The 15,098-nt window shown below is 41.6% G+C and overlaps 1 protein-coding gene across 3 annotated transcripts in view; it reads right to left on the bottom strand.

The window, feature by feature from the left end:
* Window positions 1-15,098, bottom strand: part of SIL1 (SIL1 nucleotide exchange factor) — a 268,621-nt gene that overhangs the window by 209,790 nt on the left and 43,733 nt on the right. The window contains exon 2 of one of the 3 annotated variants that reach the window (XM_036750497.1): window positions 11,808-11,966. The exons of the other annotated variants lie outside the window; for them this stretch is intronic. The gene's annotated coding sequence lies outside the window, so the exon portion shown is untranslated. The remainder of the gene's footprint in view (window positions 1-11,807; window positions 11,967-15,098) is intronic. 3 annotated transcript variants of the gene reach the window in all.

Here is a 15,098-nt window from a genome sequence, read left to right as displayed (position 1 = left end):
TTATACCAGCCCCGCACAGGCTGACTGGTATCTGTCTTGCCTCCCTAGGACACATAGGGAATCCAGTTTGGGTGCAACAAATTATGTCAGCTCTGGGGAAGTTTCATCCTTGACATGTTCTAGGTCCTGTGTTTCTGGAAAATATGGTAACTCAACAAGACAAGTTCAGGGGACCCTTTAACAGCCTTTACCAGGTGGTAGGTAGTTTTGTGAGTGGAGAGAAGAGGTCAGGCAAAGGTTTAGAAAAAGCAAGATTTGGCAACTAACTAGGTAAGTAAGACTCAGGAGAACAAGAAGTTGAAGAAAATACAGAGGTTACAAACCTGGAAGACTGAAAAAATAGTGGTTCCTTCAACAGAAAGAGAACATTGACAGAGGGCTGAGTTTAAGGGGAAAATTAGTGAGGTCTCTTTTAGACATGTTAAGTGTGAGATGCCACTGGGACGGTCAGTTTGAAATGTCCAATAGGCCACTGCTGATGCAGAATTCTGTAAGAACAATGATGCTAGCAGCTGCTGTGGCTGTGTAAGGCCAATAACACCAGCACACAGAAGGGCTGCCAACACAGGGTCTTTGATCTGCTTTTCTAAGGAAAGCAACTTTAAGGGGTTAACAATCTTACTTTAATCAAACACACATATATCATTTACTTAGTTCAGGAGGAAAAGCCAGCACCCTGAACTTATGAGCAAATACAAACAGAAATCAGAGACAATATAAACGGATCAACATTTCTGTCCAACCAAACCCCGATATACAAAGTTATCAGAGAAGTACCAACGACTGGATTTTTTTTTTCAAAGCTGGGGGGCTCCTTAACAATGGCTACCCAGGGTCTTGTCTGGTCAAATCACACAACACTTCCATAAGTGAGAGCCCCAAACAAAGTGCTAGCCTCTGAATTCATATACCCTTCTTAGGGCCCAAAGGCTTCACACCTAATCAGCAAAAGGGCGTGGACCTGGGGCTTAGCACCTAGCAAGACTTAATCAAAGGCACTTGATTACTTTAGCAAGAGAAAATAGTAAAAAAAAAAAAAAAAGTCCCACCTTAATTACCATTACAAACTGAAGCACCCTCCACAAAATGGAAAGTAGAAGCAATTCTAACAAACCAAGGGACATCAGATACAAAGAATGGTCCCTGCAACAAAACAGAAACCATACCAAATCCTGCTCACAAAAGGTACAGCACAAGTTTCCCAGAGCAGAACTACTGCTACTGCTTCTCCCATGTAAAAGTACAAATAGGTCAGGTTTCCTCCCAATCCATGACAAGCCCCTGGAAACATCTTGTTATCTTGTGGAACAAGCTGCCAGCCCCCTACCAACTCTCCCCCTGCTTTGTTAGGATGACCTGACCATCAGAAAGAAGCTAAACCTGGTCAGAGAGACCCTAAACTAGGAAATAGAGAAGATGGTCTTCTACCTAACTTGCTCAGTCCATGGTTCCCTAAACACCAACTATTTCAGGATACTAAGAGTCTTTAAGGTTGTCCTAGTTAAACACACTTTGATCCTAAGATTAGGAAAAAGTCCCATCCAAATGCTACATGAAGGAAACTTGAGTTGGAGCTCTCTGTGAGCTCCCTAAAGATGTCTATTCTCTGGCAGCTCCAAGTCAGACCTATAATTATGGTAATCAAGCACAGGCAAAGAAAACATGACTTCCCCACCCCATATACATTAACTATGAAATGTTGCTGAGCATCCATCTTCAATTCTACTCCCTCTCTTTTCCCATCCAAGGTCGGAGAGATTATGTTGAACAGCAGGGATTTGACCCCTGGGAGGTCAAACACACTGCCACTCTAGAAGGAAAGAATGGAAAACAAAATTAAAGCTATGTGTCCTAAGCCTAACTGTACCGTGGGCCAATATACTTCAAGGTATTTGCAATCCAGTGATATGATTGGTATTCTCTCTCCAACAAGGCAAATCACAACTCGGCCATTTTGCTGTAGCTCGATAAAGTATCTAAATCACTGCCCTCCACAGCCTAGGACCTAGGCTTGAAACAACTCAAGGAACTGTGGGGAGGAGAGAGGGGGACACTTAGAGCCAAGAAAATAAAGTGACAGGGAAGGAGAATGAAGAAGGGGGAATGGCAGAACACGGAGAAATCAAGTGGATTTTTTAACTTCACAGATTTAAACAAGTAAAAATTATGTAGATGTATTTTATCACACGAAGGCACAAAGAATACTAGCTGACTGTCCCTGAAGACTTTTCTTTTCCCCAAAACAAATGCCAAAGCAGGAATTGGGGATCTAGAAGAGAGGTTATCAATGCCTTTCTAAGCCTCCCTCAGTCACTATTGTGGTCTGCCCCAGATGACACCTTCAACTGAACTTTATTTCCTTCTAAACAGCCAAGACTCTCCCTTTCCTTTAACCTTTAAGAAGTAATTTTTCTCTAATACCTCAGGTGAAGATAGAAGGGGAAGGAGACACTTACTTAAATTCTATCTCTTAAACCACAAAAGTGGAAAAAAAGCGGGGTGGGGTGGGAGAGAGGGTTTTGACAGATGGGAAAGATTCTTCCTCCATATTCTCTGACTTGGCCTAATTTCAAAAGGACCACTGTCCCTAATTTATCAGTCCCCTAAAAAAAAACAACCAAACCTAAAGTTACGCCTAATGGGAACAGGATTGGGGGGGGGGGGGAACGGGGCAGCCAGACCTTTGGGAACCTTGTGGTTTCTTTTTGAGAAGAAAAAACCTCACTCATCAAATTGATTAAAAATTGATTTAATTTGGCTTTCATTAGACAGGTACAAGGAGAAAACACCAAGATTCACAAAGATAACTCTGTCAGTAACAGGGTTCCTATGAGCTCAGACTCATCTGTCAGCTCTCCAACACACCACTGACGAAAAGAAAATTAAAAAGCTCACAACATGGAGCTTAAGCTCCGCCAAACTGAATTATCTTCCCACAAGTGTCTCTGTCAGATTTAGGTTAATAGAAAGACTTTCAAAAGAGAAGGAAAAGAAACCCTAAGGATATTTTAACATATATATATATAAATATAAAACTTAGAAATTATATATTGCCTGGTTGGGGGGAAGGGAAGAGAAAGGAGTTCCTTACTTCTTACTGTTTTTCTTTTTTGGCTAAGCTTTCCTATTGATTTCACATTATCACGAAAAATTTCCATTTGTTGCTGAAATGGGGAAGGAAGGAGTTGGAGTGGTAGTAGGTGAAGAATTTTAAAAAGAAGGGAAAGGGTTATGAGGTATAAAAAGTGGAGCTGGAGGCGAGAGTGTCTGTGTTGAATACCAGATGCTCAAAGATTCCCTTAAGTTCTGGGGTCTCAAAAGAAACACCAGAGGCTTTCCCCAACAAAGAAGAAAGGCTGAGAACTCCAGAGAAATTTTTTATAGTTTTTCTTCTCAGTTCCTACATCATGCCACCCTCAAGCCACCGAGGCTCTGTCCTACACTCCTCTATATCCCAGTGCTCAAGGAAATAGGGCCTTTTACAGTAAGTCATCCAGGCACAAGACCAGGTTCAGGCTAAACATATTCTTCTATGTTTTCTATGAGCCCAGGTGTACTACCACTTTTCTCTCTCCTCTACTAACATCTAGAAAGTCTTTCCACCAACTCCTTTCTTCCATTCAGCTTCCATTAAGCTCTTCTCTCCTTCCAAATCCCAATAAATTCACATAATTTCTAGTTTCTTCTCTCTCTGTCTGTCTGTCTCACACCTACACCCCTTTGTCTGCACATCACTTTGCTACCATCATGTTTGAACTGACTCGCTATTGCTTTTTTCTAGCCCACCATTTTCAGGATGATTCCATAACCAGAAGGAATATATTTACAAATCATCCTGAATAAATGAAGGTTGGCTAGCCTGGGTCTCTCCCCAAAATGGAAGCCCTGGATGGAGCTCACCAATGGGAGGGGACCAGCATGATAAAGGGATGCTTCAGGGTAAGGAGGCCCCAGGTGCTGGAGGAGGTTCCACAGGAGAACTGAAGCTGAGGCCTCATGTGAAGTTTAGAAAGCAACAAATAGAGCTCCTTACAGTAAGGGTAGTCAAGGGAAGTGAAAGCTGGAATATGATTTATATCTATTGCCTACCCTCCTATCCAGAACGTTCTAACCTTCTACTCACCATCATTAGATCCAACTTTTCTGACCATCCAATGGCCCGAATGGACAAAACCAAGGAAGCCCTCTAACCTGAGCTTTAGTCCCAGACAGTCAAATGCTTAATTGGACATTTCAAATGGAATGTCCTGGAGACAGCTCAAACTCAACATGTCTGAAATAGAATGGATTGCTTTTATCTCCCTCTTCTAAACTTCGATATTTCTGTCAAAGTCAACCACTGCCTTTCTGGTATCTTTGGTTCTCAACTTCTCACTCTATCTTATCCCGTATATTCGATTAATTATCAAATCTTACCATTTCTACCTTCCAGAGATCTCTTCCATCTAAATCCTTCTTCCCATTCACATAACTACCAACTTTGGCGAGGCCCACCTCAACAACCTTCCAAAGTTCTCTCTGCCCCATGTCCGTCCTACGTACTGCTGCCAAGTGCAGATCTGCCCATGCTTATTATCTCCCCAGCTCTTACTGCCTCTGGGTAAAAACATCAATTTTTTTGTTTAGTTTTTTATTTTTAAAAATAAGTTTTTGTTGATATTTTCTGGTTTTTGCATCACCATAATAATGTCCTTTGTACCCCTTCTCCAACCCGTCTTGGAAAGTCAGAACGGATCGACAAATATAAAAAGTCTGAAAACATATTTAGTGCATAACACCTATAGACCTCCCGCTCCCACGAAGGGTAGGCTGGGGTGTCTTCTGACGTCTCTTCGTTACAGTCCCACCTGATCTTTATCACTTTGTTGTAATTGATTGGGGATGTTCTTCCCATTCACACCGAGGTGGCACAGCTATTGCGTATGTTGCAGTTCATGTAGATCCTTCTACGGTTCTCTGTATTCATCACACATCCCCTTTTACATCCAATTATAGTTATACGCCACAATTTGTTTAGCAACTCTACAGCTGATGGGTATATACTTTGTTTTCAAATCTTGGCTACAAATATTTTGAAATATAGGGGGATATTTTTCTTACTGAGAGTTTCCTTGGGGTATAAGCTCAATAACAGAAGTCTCTGAATCAAAAAGTATAGATATTTTAGTCATTTTATCTGCATAATTCCAAACTGCCTTCCAAAATAGTTGTGCCATTCCACAGATCCACCAATAATGTATTAGTGTGCTCATCTCTCTCTACACAGCCCCTCCAACAACTGCCTACTGCCATTTTTTGTCAATTTTACCGATTGACAGCGTAAGAAGTGAAACCTCGTGGTTGTTTTGATTTGCATTTCTCTTATTAGTGATTTGGAGCATTTTTTTCATGTGGTTATGAATACTTAGCAGTTCCTCTTTTGAGAATTGTTTATATCGTTTGACCACGTACCTAAATGGCTATTAGTCATATATTTATATGTGTGTATAAATTGTTTATATATCTTAGATACTAAAACTTTATTAAAGAAAACTGATACAAAGATTATTTTTTCCCATTCAACAACTTCCCTTCTTATGCTAGATGCATTAATATTGTCTATGTAGAAGCTTCTCAATCTCAAGTTTCCTCTCCTACTATAATCACAGTATTATGTTCCTTCAGTTACTTTAACTTTTTTTTAGGGTGGCCCTGTTCCCACTGACTCTTGCCCTCACCCTGATGTCTCTTCTCATGTGATACTCCCCCCACCTTTAGCTAGTCTTGTTCTAAAGTACTGTCTTAGTTCTTAAAAACTAAGGTTTTTAAATTTCATTTTTTTGCACCTCTTTCAACAAAGGATTTCTCTTGCTGTCTTCCTTATCCATCGTCTCTGTCTGTTTACTCAGTCTAGACCTTTATTCTCTGATTCATGACCTCTATAATTATTTGGTTCTTTATTCTTCAAGCAATCAAGGCTTCTAAGGTAATCATTAAGTATCCATTATCACCCCTTAGATGCTTTCTGCCACTGTTTGGTAGGGCCTGCCCCATGGAATCCTCCATTGTGCCTCCCTTCCAGAACATAATTTAGGTATCAGAGAGGACACTGCCCCATGGGATGGCCCTTCCCTCACCTTGTCCTTGATTCCACAGCCCAACACCGATCCCATATCCTCTCTTATTGACCTTGTCTTTCTATATTTGCCTAGAAATGTCCTCCTCGTGTCCATGCTCTCCAATTCCTCCAGGTGCCACATGTCCCCAAGGGTTTCAATTACCCCCCTTCCCAGGAAAAGTAAACTTTTCAAGCATCAAAGTCCCCAGGCCTCATCCAGTGTAAATTCCTCATCTCCCTTCACTGACCGTCTTTCTTCACTGCTTGGATCATTCACAAATGGAGCCCCCTCTTGCCTCCAAAGTAAGGCCTCCTTCCGTTCCAATCTTTCATCCTCTTCCTCACCCACTCCCCTGTAGCTCTTCTCTGAGACCACAAAGGTCGCCTTTGCCTCATTGCTATTCTTTGATTTGACCCCTGTACATCACTTACACTTCTCTAAATCCCTGCTGTCTTCTCCCCTTTATCTACCATCCCATGTTGTAATGTAGTCCCACAAAAAAAGCATTCACTTGTAGGCAGGATGTCATCAAGTTCTGTCCATAATGCCCCCTGTCCATCTCTTCATAGTTACTTCTACGAAATTTCCAGCTTCTTCCCTGTCTAAAGAAGTCTCTTACTGGGCTCTCTGTCATCACTGTTACTGCCTGTTGCATTTATTCACTTCTACATTTCTGTTGTTTGGGGTGTTTGAGAAGCAAATAATCTCTCCATTTCTGAAGTTTTTCCTAAAAGTGTTTCAAATTCTTCTTCATTATTAAACACCCATCTTTTGTCCTCTATGGTTAAAAGTCAGATCTGCAGGACAGGTCACCATGGGCTGCATCCTGAACTCCGGTGCTCTTCAGAACACATTATTCCATTCCTTTCTCTTTTTCTAGTGGGTGTCTTGAGTTATTCAAATGTCCTTTCCTTTATATTTAAAGGTCTTTTACCCGATGGTTTCCAGAAGTTGTTTCTGAGTTTAATTATTAAATTTTACTACTCTGTGTCTTGGAGTTTACAGCCTTGGGTTTTTGTTTTTGTTTTTTTAGCAGAAATCTGTTGATTCTTTCAACTGGAATTTCATTTTCTATGTTTAGAAGTTCTGGGAAGTTCTCTTTTGTTACTTCATTCATTATAGCATTAAGATTTTTTGTCCTGTCACATTATTCTGGGAGACCTAGGATTCTTAGGCTGCCTCTACACATCCTGTCTTTGAGTTCGGTATGTTCTGCATGCACAATGATCATATTTTCTTTTGATGGTTTTGCTTTTTACTTCTCTTCTTGTAGGCTGTCCTTTACTTCTGTATATCTGAGATCTATTGTTCTCTCTTTTGTTTCTTTGGTGAGGTCTGCCATTGCAGACTCAAGGTTTTCCCATCCTGTTCATTGTTTTTGCTGTACAGGACATAAATTCTATTCTCATAATTCTCATTTCTCTGTCAAATCAATCAGTAATAGCATGTTGAGGTTCCATGTTCTCCTCTATCTCATCAAATATAAGATAATTTTCTTTTATTTTGTAGTATTTATTCATAGATTCCTGAATTCATTTACTAAGATCCGGAGGCTACCTTTACCTTCTGTGTTACTGTTTTTCCTGTTGATTTATCTATTTATATTCGATGTCTTTGAATTTTCTTCTTCCTGATATTTTTGGTACTTTCAGTCTCTCCTACCCCCCTCCCCCCTCTTCTGATTGTGGTTTCCTTAGGATTTGGCTCTCAAAGCAGCTCAGCCCCCTTCCACACAGGGCAATTCATAGTTCACAAGCCAAGGTCTCTACCCAAACTGACTTTTGAGTGGTCAGAATTGGCTCCAACCAGATGCTGTGCTCTTTTCCTCAGGCATGGTGGAATACTGCATAGCTTGACACAGGCAGGGTGACCTGTCCTGGTGACCTGTCCTACTCCCTCTGTCCCTTAGTTTTCTGGCCTGACACTAGCAGTTCAGAGCCTGTTTTCCCCAGCACTAGCAATTCAAAGCTTTGCAGCACCAGTGCTTCCAGGTTTTTGCTCCTGAAGGGCTGTGGTTAAGCGGGCTACCAAGGCCCGAGTCAACTTCTGCCACCTACAGTCAGTTTCTCCACAGCACCAGAAAGGAGGGAGGGAGGATCAGAGTGCAAGAGTAGGTTTTGCTATAAGCCAGGGTCATGTCCTTGGCTCTGCAGGTTAAGCCTTGTGGCCAGAATCATGAAAAGTGGGGGAGAAGTGCTAAGAGAACTTAGGGTAAATGAGCAGCAGTTCCTGGGGGTTTCTTCGTTTTGTTTTTAATTTTTTTTGGTTTCTGGGGTGTCCCTGACCACGGAGAGGACTAAAGTTGTTTTATCTTTGGCACATAATATCTGTTTTGATTCAACTTTGAAAGGTTGTGGGTATCAGAGAACATGTCTAGTCCACCGTCTTGTGGCTCATGTGATCCAGCAGCCTTCTGTTTAGTTTTTAAAGCCCTATATAACCTGGCCCCATCCTGTCTTTCCTAGACATTACTCCTCCTTCCACTCTCTGCAATCCAAACAAATTGGCCTTCTCTGTTCCTCACACACAACACTCCATCCCCCATCTTGTGCTTCTGTACTGCCCATCTTCAGTCCTAGAAAGCACCCCCTCCTTACCTCCACCTCAAAGTCCCTCTCTTCCTTTTAAGATGTAGCTGAGACATCATCTTCTACACGAAGCCTCTCCACTTAGCAGTCTCTGGCACACAGTAGGCACTTAAATTCTTGTTATCTCCTCTTTCCTCCAACTGTCATGCCTGTCTCCCAAACTACCCTGTATTTAACTACTTTGTATATCATTATTTATTAACTTTATATTTATGCGGTATTTATTTTTATATGCGCTTGTCTCCCTCATTAGAATTGCAAGTAGGGATTATTTCCTTCTTTGTACTTATATCCCCAGAGCCTAGCACAGTGTATAATAAATACTTGCTGATTGATTATGCTTGCTTGGAAGAGCAGCCAGAACCATAAATGACCACTCAGTTAAGGAAGGGGAGCAAAATAGTGGTGGCAAGACAGAGACCCTGCTATAGACTTGAGACCTTTGATAGTGAAGGGTGGGGACAGGCTTTGACCCAGCTTCTATGTGGTACCTTCCCATTTTAAATAATTATTCTTGCTAAACTGGGGGGGAGGGAGGAGAAGCAGAGTATCCTGGGGTGGGGGGGTGTGTATGTAAGGACTGCAGTTCTCTCACTGCCCTTGCACAAAGCCCTGGCTGACCTGCCCTAGTTATAGCTCCAACAGTAGCTGCAGTCACATATCATCAGTCAGGACTCAGGAGAACTTGTCTCTCTTGTTATAGTCCTGAGAGAGAGATAAAATGCTTCCTTTTAATCAAGTGACTTATCTCCTGCTAGTGTAGATTTAGGGAAAGATTTTCTCAAGGAAGCAGTTCTAAATGGAGGGGAAGGAAAGAACAGAAATTAATGAATGTGGTAATTATCCCCCAAAGTTGCAAATAAGAACAATCCCTCTCTTGGAGACAAGTATGAAAAACAAGATTAAAATGCTTTAGGGACATATTCAAGAAACAGCAGGTAATAGAACAGATAAAATGTATTTACAGTACCTCATTAGGGACTTGTACCTTTTGGCTAATAGCTATCAGACACTAAACACTACTGTAAAAATAATATTCTTCCATCCTTCATTACTGAGTTACAATTATCCACAGGAAAAGTAGCAACAAAACAAACTGTCTCCAACAGCAAATGGTAAAGGTTTCAGAGAGTTAGGGCCTCTTGACAAGAGTCCATGGACATGATGCAGGATGAAGAATACAAACTAACACCAACAGTAAGTGACATTTATTTAGCACTTTGAAGTTGGCAAAGGGCTTTACGTAAAGTATTTCATGTGGGACTCCCAACTACTCTGTGAGGTAGGTATTACAGATATTATTATCTCTACTTCTGGGATGAGGAAACTGAGGCTCAAAGATATTATGTAAACCATCTAGAGTCACCCCTCCTCGGAGGTGTCAGAGACAGGCTTTGAACACAGATCTTCCTCACTGTAAGGAAGGCTCTCTATTCACTGTATCACACAGAGAACAATGTGGAAGTTGGAAGTATCCACTCCAGGAACCACCACAGTACAATAAAAGGAAAGCCACAGGGCACAGCTCCCTAGCCTATTTAACAGACTGTAGTGCTGGCTCCAGTGAGCCCTCTCTGGTCTTATTCAAAGATGACAGTTAGGGACTAGGCCAACATGCTACTAATTGCCAGGTGTATAAAGACAAAACACCTAGGATCCAACATCTGCATTTTCTTCAAATACACACACACACACACATAAAAAAAAAACTCTTCCACAAAATACCCCACAACTTGTTTTCATCTAATCGGTTATTTGCTTACATTTAACTGCCTTGAAGATACCAAAAGGCACTCTCCTTTCCTTGCCCTCTGTGATCTGGTTCCCTTCATCTCGGCATAGGAATGCAACACTTGCACACAGCTTGATTGTGTCAGAGCTCTGGCCCCAGAGCCAGAATAACTTGTACAACTGGCTGTCCAGCTGTACACCGTCGTTTCTGCCCCATACCACCCCCCACCTCCCCTATTACTTAGAGGAGTTAATGCTCACTACCTGACATCAGGGCAGCCAGGTGGTGCAGTGGATAGAGCGCCAGGCCTGAAATCAGGAAGACTCATCTCCCTGAGTTCAAATCTGGCCTCGGACACTTGCCAGCTGTGTGACCCTAGGTAAGTCTTACTTAACCCTATTTGCCTCAATTTCCTCATCTGTAAAATGAGCTGGAGACAGAAACAGCAAACCCGAATGGGGTTTTCATGAAGAGTCAGACACGACTCAACAACAGCCAGCTCAACAACCTGCCAGTTTCCTGGGAAGACCTGAAAAATGCACCAGAAGATTCGGGTGAAAGTACCTTTCCTCAAACACCCTGAGGAGAAGAGGAATCTGTGTAAGTCATAAGTCTATGAGAGAGGAGTTGCTTCCAGTTATCAAATGCTATGAATTAAGCAGCAAGATATATTTATTACAGGTACAGAATTTTTTAAAAGGTTGTATGCACGCACTTTGACAAATACAGCTTCAGCTTTGTTTATTACACTTCATAACGCTCTAAACTATACAGAGTAGAGTATTTTGTAAAAAACGATTAAGCTTCAGTAGCTGTGCAGTAACTTTAGCTATTTAATCTTTGCCAACAAGTCAGTAGAACCAACTTGGGGGCCCAAGAAGACTTGCTGCAGTAGTAAAGGGGGAGGGAGGCCTGGAACTTACCAATGTGGTTAAGCACAAAAATGTCAAGCATTCACCTAAACGCCTGTGTACCTCCTATAGTTCTCATTCTGCCCTGTTTTTCCTCCCCTTCAGCCTTCACCTTAGGCTCTGTATTCCTTTGAGAGTTCTCCCTTCAATTTTCCATGATTTTCTCTTACCAAGAAAGAACAAATGAGTTGTTCAGCTGTGCCTCAAATGACTTATTTTTGGCCCTCCCAATTGCTTTGGAGAATAAAAAAAGAGCCAGCCTCTATATTTTCAGACTGGACACTAAAGAACCTACTTCATACTTTTCTAGGCCAGGAAAATTGTAAAATCGCTCTAATTCACCAAAACACTTTTTAATTCCTTTCATGCTGAGCCCCAATTAGTTATTATCCCCTTCTCCTTAACCTGGTACCATGGTCCAGTCAAATCCTCAAGAATCCTGTGGGATACAAATGGACATAGGAATGAAAACTCTCACCTTGGCTTCAGCTGGGTGTCTGTTTCTCCTCGTTCTGGCAACACCAGATGACACACATAGACACTTTGTCCTCAATCACCTGGCCTGGCTTTCTGCTGGCTCCAAACAGCCAGAACCTCATCCCATGAAGTCAAGGATCCAAGACCATGGGGAAAGAGTCTAGATGGCAATCAGGAGGAAACAAAAACAGAAGGAATGAGACAAAGAGCCAAGAAAGCCCAGAAGTGACCACACTTCTAGTTTTTACAAATCAGTGGGTTAGGATTTTTGAGATGCTTATTAAAAATATCCTGACTCCAAATTATTTTCAGGTCAGTGATCTTCAGAGTCCCCTTAGGATGTTTGTAAAATGTATGTGAAAGGTCTCTTTGTTCCCTGGGAATCACAAGGGGACCGCCACGGATGTCACTGTGCTTAGAAGGGCTACACAGGGTGTCCCAAAAGTCTCAGTGCAGTTTTAATCCCCGATATCTTAAACCTGTACTACAACTTTTGGGACATCCTACGTTGGAACTTCACAAAATTCTACTCTAGATATAATCATGGCAAACATCCCTCTACTTCCTCCCTGCAATTCCCATTAAGACTAAGGGTATAATGTGCATATTAGGGACAGAGAGTAGGGAGGAGTTGAAGGGAAAAGCACACTCAGATCACTGAGAAAAGAGAAGGCATATCTCCATGATAGAGAGACCAGTGCACCAACATGGAAGCATTTCCTCTCCATGCCAGTCCTAACTAGTTTCCAATAGTCAGTATTCTGCTGGCCTGTGGCATTTGTTCCCTCACTCAGCCCCTGGTAGCCAGTCCTAGAGTCCCATAACTAAAACTCCCTTCTTTCAGGCCCTCTTTCTCTCACATAACTCTATCTCCTTCCAGGTAGTGAAGGGATCAAGAATCAATGCTGTGCTATGAAGGAAGAGAGTGAACTCTCTGGCAGATAACTTTTCTTCTCATACAAATTCAGCAAGGATAGAGTCCATCCTGCACCCTTCCATCCTCCTATCCCATCTCCCCTTCATCTACCCCATCAAAAAAAAAAGTGACCCACTGGCTCAAGGATTCCTAGTTATGGCTTTGAGAGAAATCCTAATCTAAAAGTACAAGCCAAAAACAGTTCCAAATCACCACTGTCCCAGACATGTTTCTAAATCTACTTGCCACTCTAGCTCATACTGAACATTGTGACTGGGAGACAGGGACAGTCTGGAGAGATGGGGGCTGAGAGGGAGCAAAGAAAGGAAAGAGAGAAGAAAAATAAAGTAAATTAGGTCCAGAAATCCTGCTGATTCTCATGCCAGGAGCTAGTAAGGAAGCCTGAATTAACTTTTTAGAAAGGCAAGACCATGAAAGGGGGATGTTTAAATAAATTAAGAGAGAAAATGGAGAGAGAGCAGAGGAGAGGAGGAAAGTCTTACTGTATGTAGCAGATTTGGAATTTATCTGCTTTTAGAACTGGGCTCAAAGGACCAGTTTTTTAAGCTTATTTTAAGACCTTTGAGAACTCTTGAAAAACATTCCACTAATTCTATTCCTCTTTCAGTCTTCCAAATTTCCCAGAGGGTATTTGTACATAAATAAGATGATTCAGAAGTGTCCGATTGTTACTGTGGTTCATATCCTCCTCAGGTTAGACAGAATGTTGTATAGGACATGACAGCTGTTTCTATGACAGCAGCCCATTGTTTGATATGACTCATAGGTAAAAGATAGGAGACACAGTAGCTACAGTTGACCTTTTAGACCTTTGTCAACCAACATGAGGGCTAGAAATTGCTTCTGAAGCAGTTCTCGGTCTTAGTATTCTATGAAAGATAAAGGAAGTCAAATAAAATGCATGTATGTTTCTATGAAAATCTATACCCCAACCCCTCTCAAAAAAAAAGAATCTCAACTTAGTCCTTCAAGGGCCTGAGGATGGGCACTACAGCACAGCATCTTTTTGAAAGTTAGCAGCAGGTATTGTGAATGGAGTACTGGACACCTTTCACTAGTAAAATGACCAAGATAGTCCCAGTTCTACCACTCACTACTAACAATATGACCTTGGGCATGCCACTTAACCTCAACCCCAATTTTCTCATCTATAAAACTGGTATGTTCTCTGGTAATAACCATAGAAGGTTATAAAGATTAAATGGAATAATGGGCGTGAAAACACTTTGAAACTGTAAACCATAGTTTATAATATCTATCTATAGGTATAATACTGCAACTAATGAATTCAGACTATAAATGTTAATCAGTATTATTAGTAATAAGATGATCCATGACCCATTCTTCATACACCTTGATACAACATGATTAACAGTACTCACTAACACCCACATTACAAACAGCAAAGAAAATATGTTAAAGACCTGATAAGGAAGGAGATCTGGCACTAGATATAGATTTGGGGAAAAAAATTTTGAGAGGAAAACTCCTTTGAATAGAAAATAGATTCTACCAAGAAAAAGGAAAGAAACAGAGATGGAGGGGGAGGGGAAGAGACAGGGGGAGGGGGAGAGGAAGAGGAGAGGGAGAGGGAGAAGGAAAAAGAGAGGGAGGAGAAGGAGACAGGGAAAGGGGGTAAAAGAAGGGAAGATTTAATAATGTTCTCCACCCACAGTGAAATCTGCCTGAGGAGGGAAGTTCAACAAAAAAGTTCAATAGAAAAGTGGTCTTTTGACCTCTGGCCTTCAAATATATTTATTCTGGTTTAGGGTCTAAAATGATTTCAAAGGAAATTTGGCATTCATATAATCATAGAATCTCATAGTTGGAAAGTACCTCAAAGGCCATCTAGTCTAACTCATATCTGAAAAATCCCCTCCATAAAAAACCCCAACAGTGGTCATTCCATTTTTGATTGAAGACCTCTGCAAAGGCAGCTTGGCATAGTAGACAGGGCACTGGACTTGATGTAAGACCTGTGTTCAAATCCCACCTCAGACACAATGCCTGTGTGACCTGGAGCACTAACCTCTCTATATTTCCGTTTTCTCATATGTAAAATGAGTGGGGTGGAGACTCAGTGGCCTCTACACCCCTTACAACTCCAGCTCTTATGACCCTACGACCCTGGCCTTCTGAGGCAGCCTATACCATTTTTCAAGTAGCTCTAATTGTTGCAAAGTTTTTCTTTAGGTCAACCCTAAATCTTCCTCCATGCAGCTCCCATCATTGGGTCTAGCTCTGTCCTATAGGGTCAAGAAAAACAAGTCTTAATTTCTCTTGCACACAACAGGTCTTTAAGTATTTGAAGCCTGTTATTATCCCGCATCCTTAAGTCTTTTCCTCCACAGGCTC

The sequence above is a fragment of the Trichosurus vulpecula genome, chromosome 3 (genome assembly GCF_011100635.1).
Source record: "Trichosurus vulpecula isolate mTriVul1 chromosome 3, mTriVul1.pri, whole genome shotgun sequence".
Classification (NCBI taxonomy): Eukaryota; Metazoa; Chordata; class Mammalia; order Diprotodontia; family Phalangeridae; genus Trichosurus; species Trichosurus vulpecula.
The sequence above is the reverse complement of the archived record's forward strand: the minus strand, read 5'-3'. Positions and strand labels throughout refer to the sequence as shown.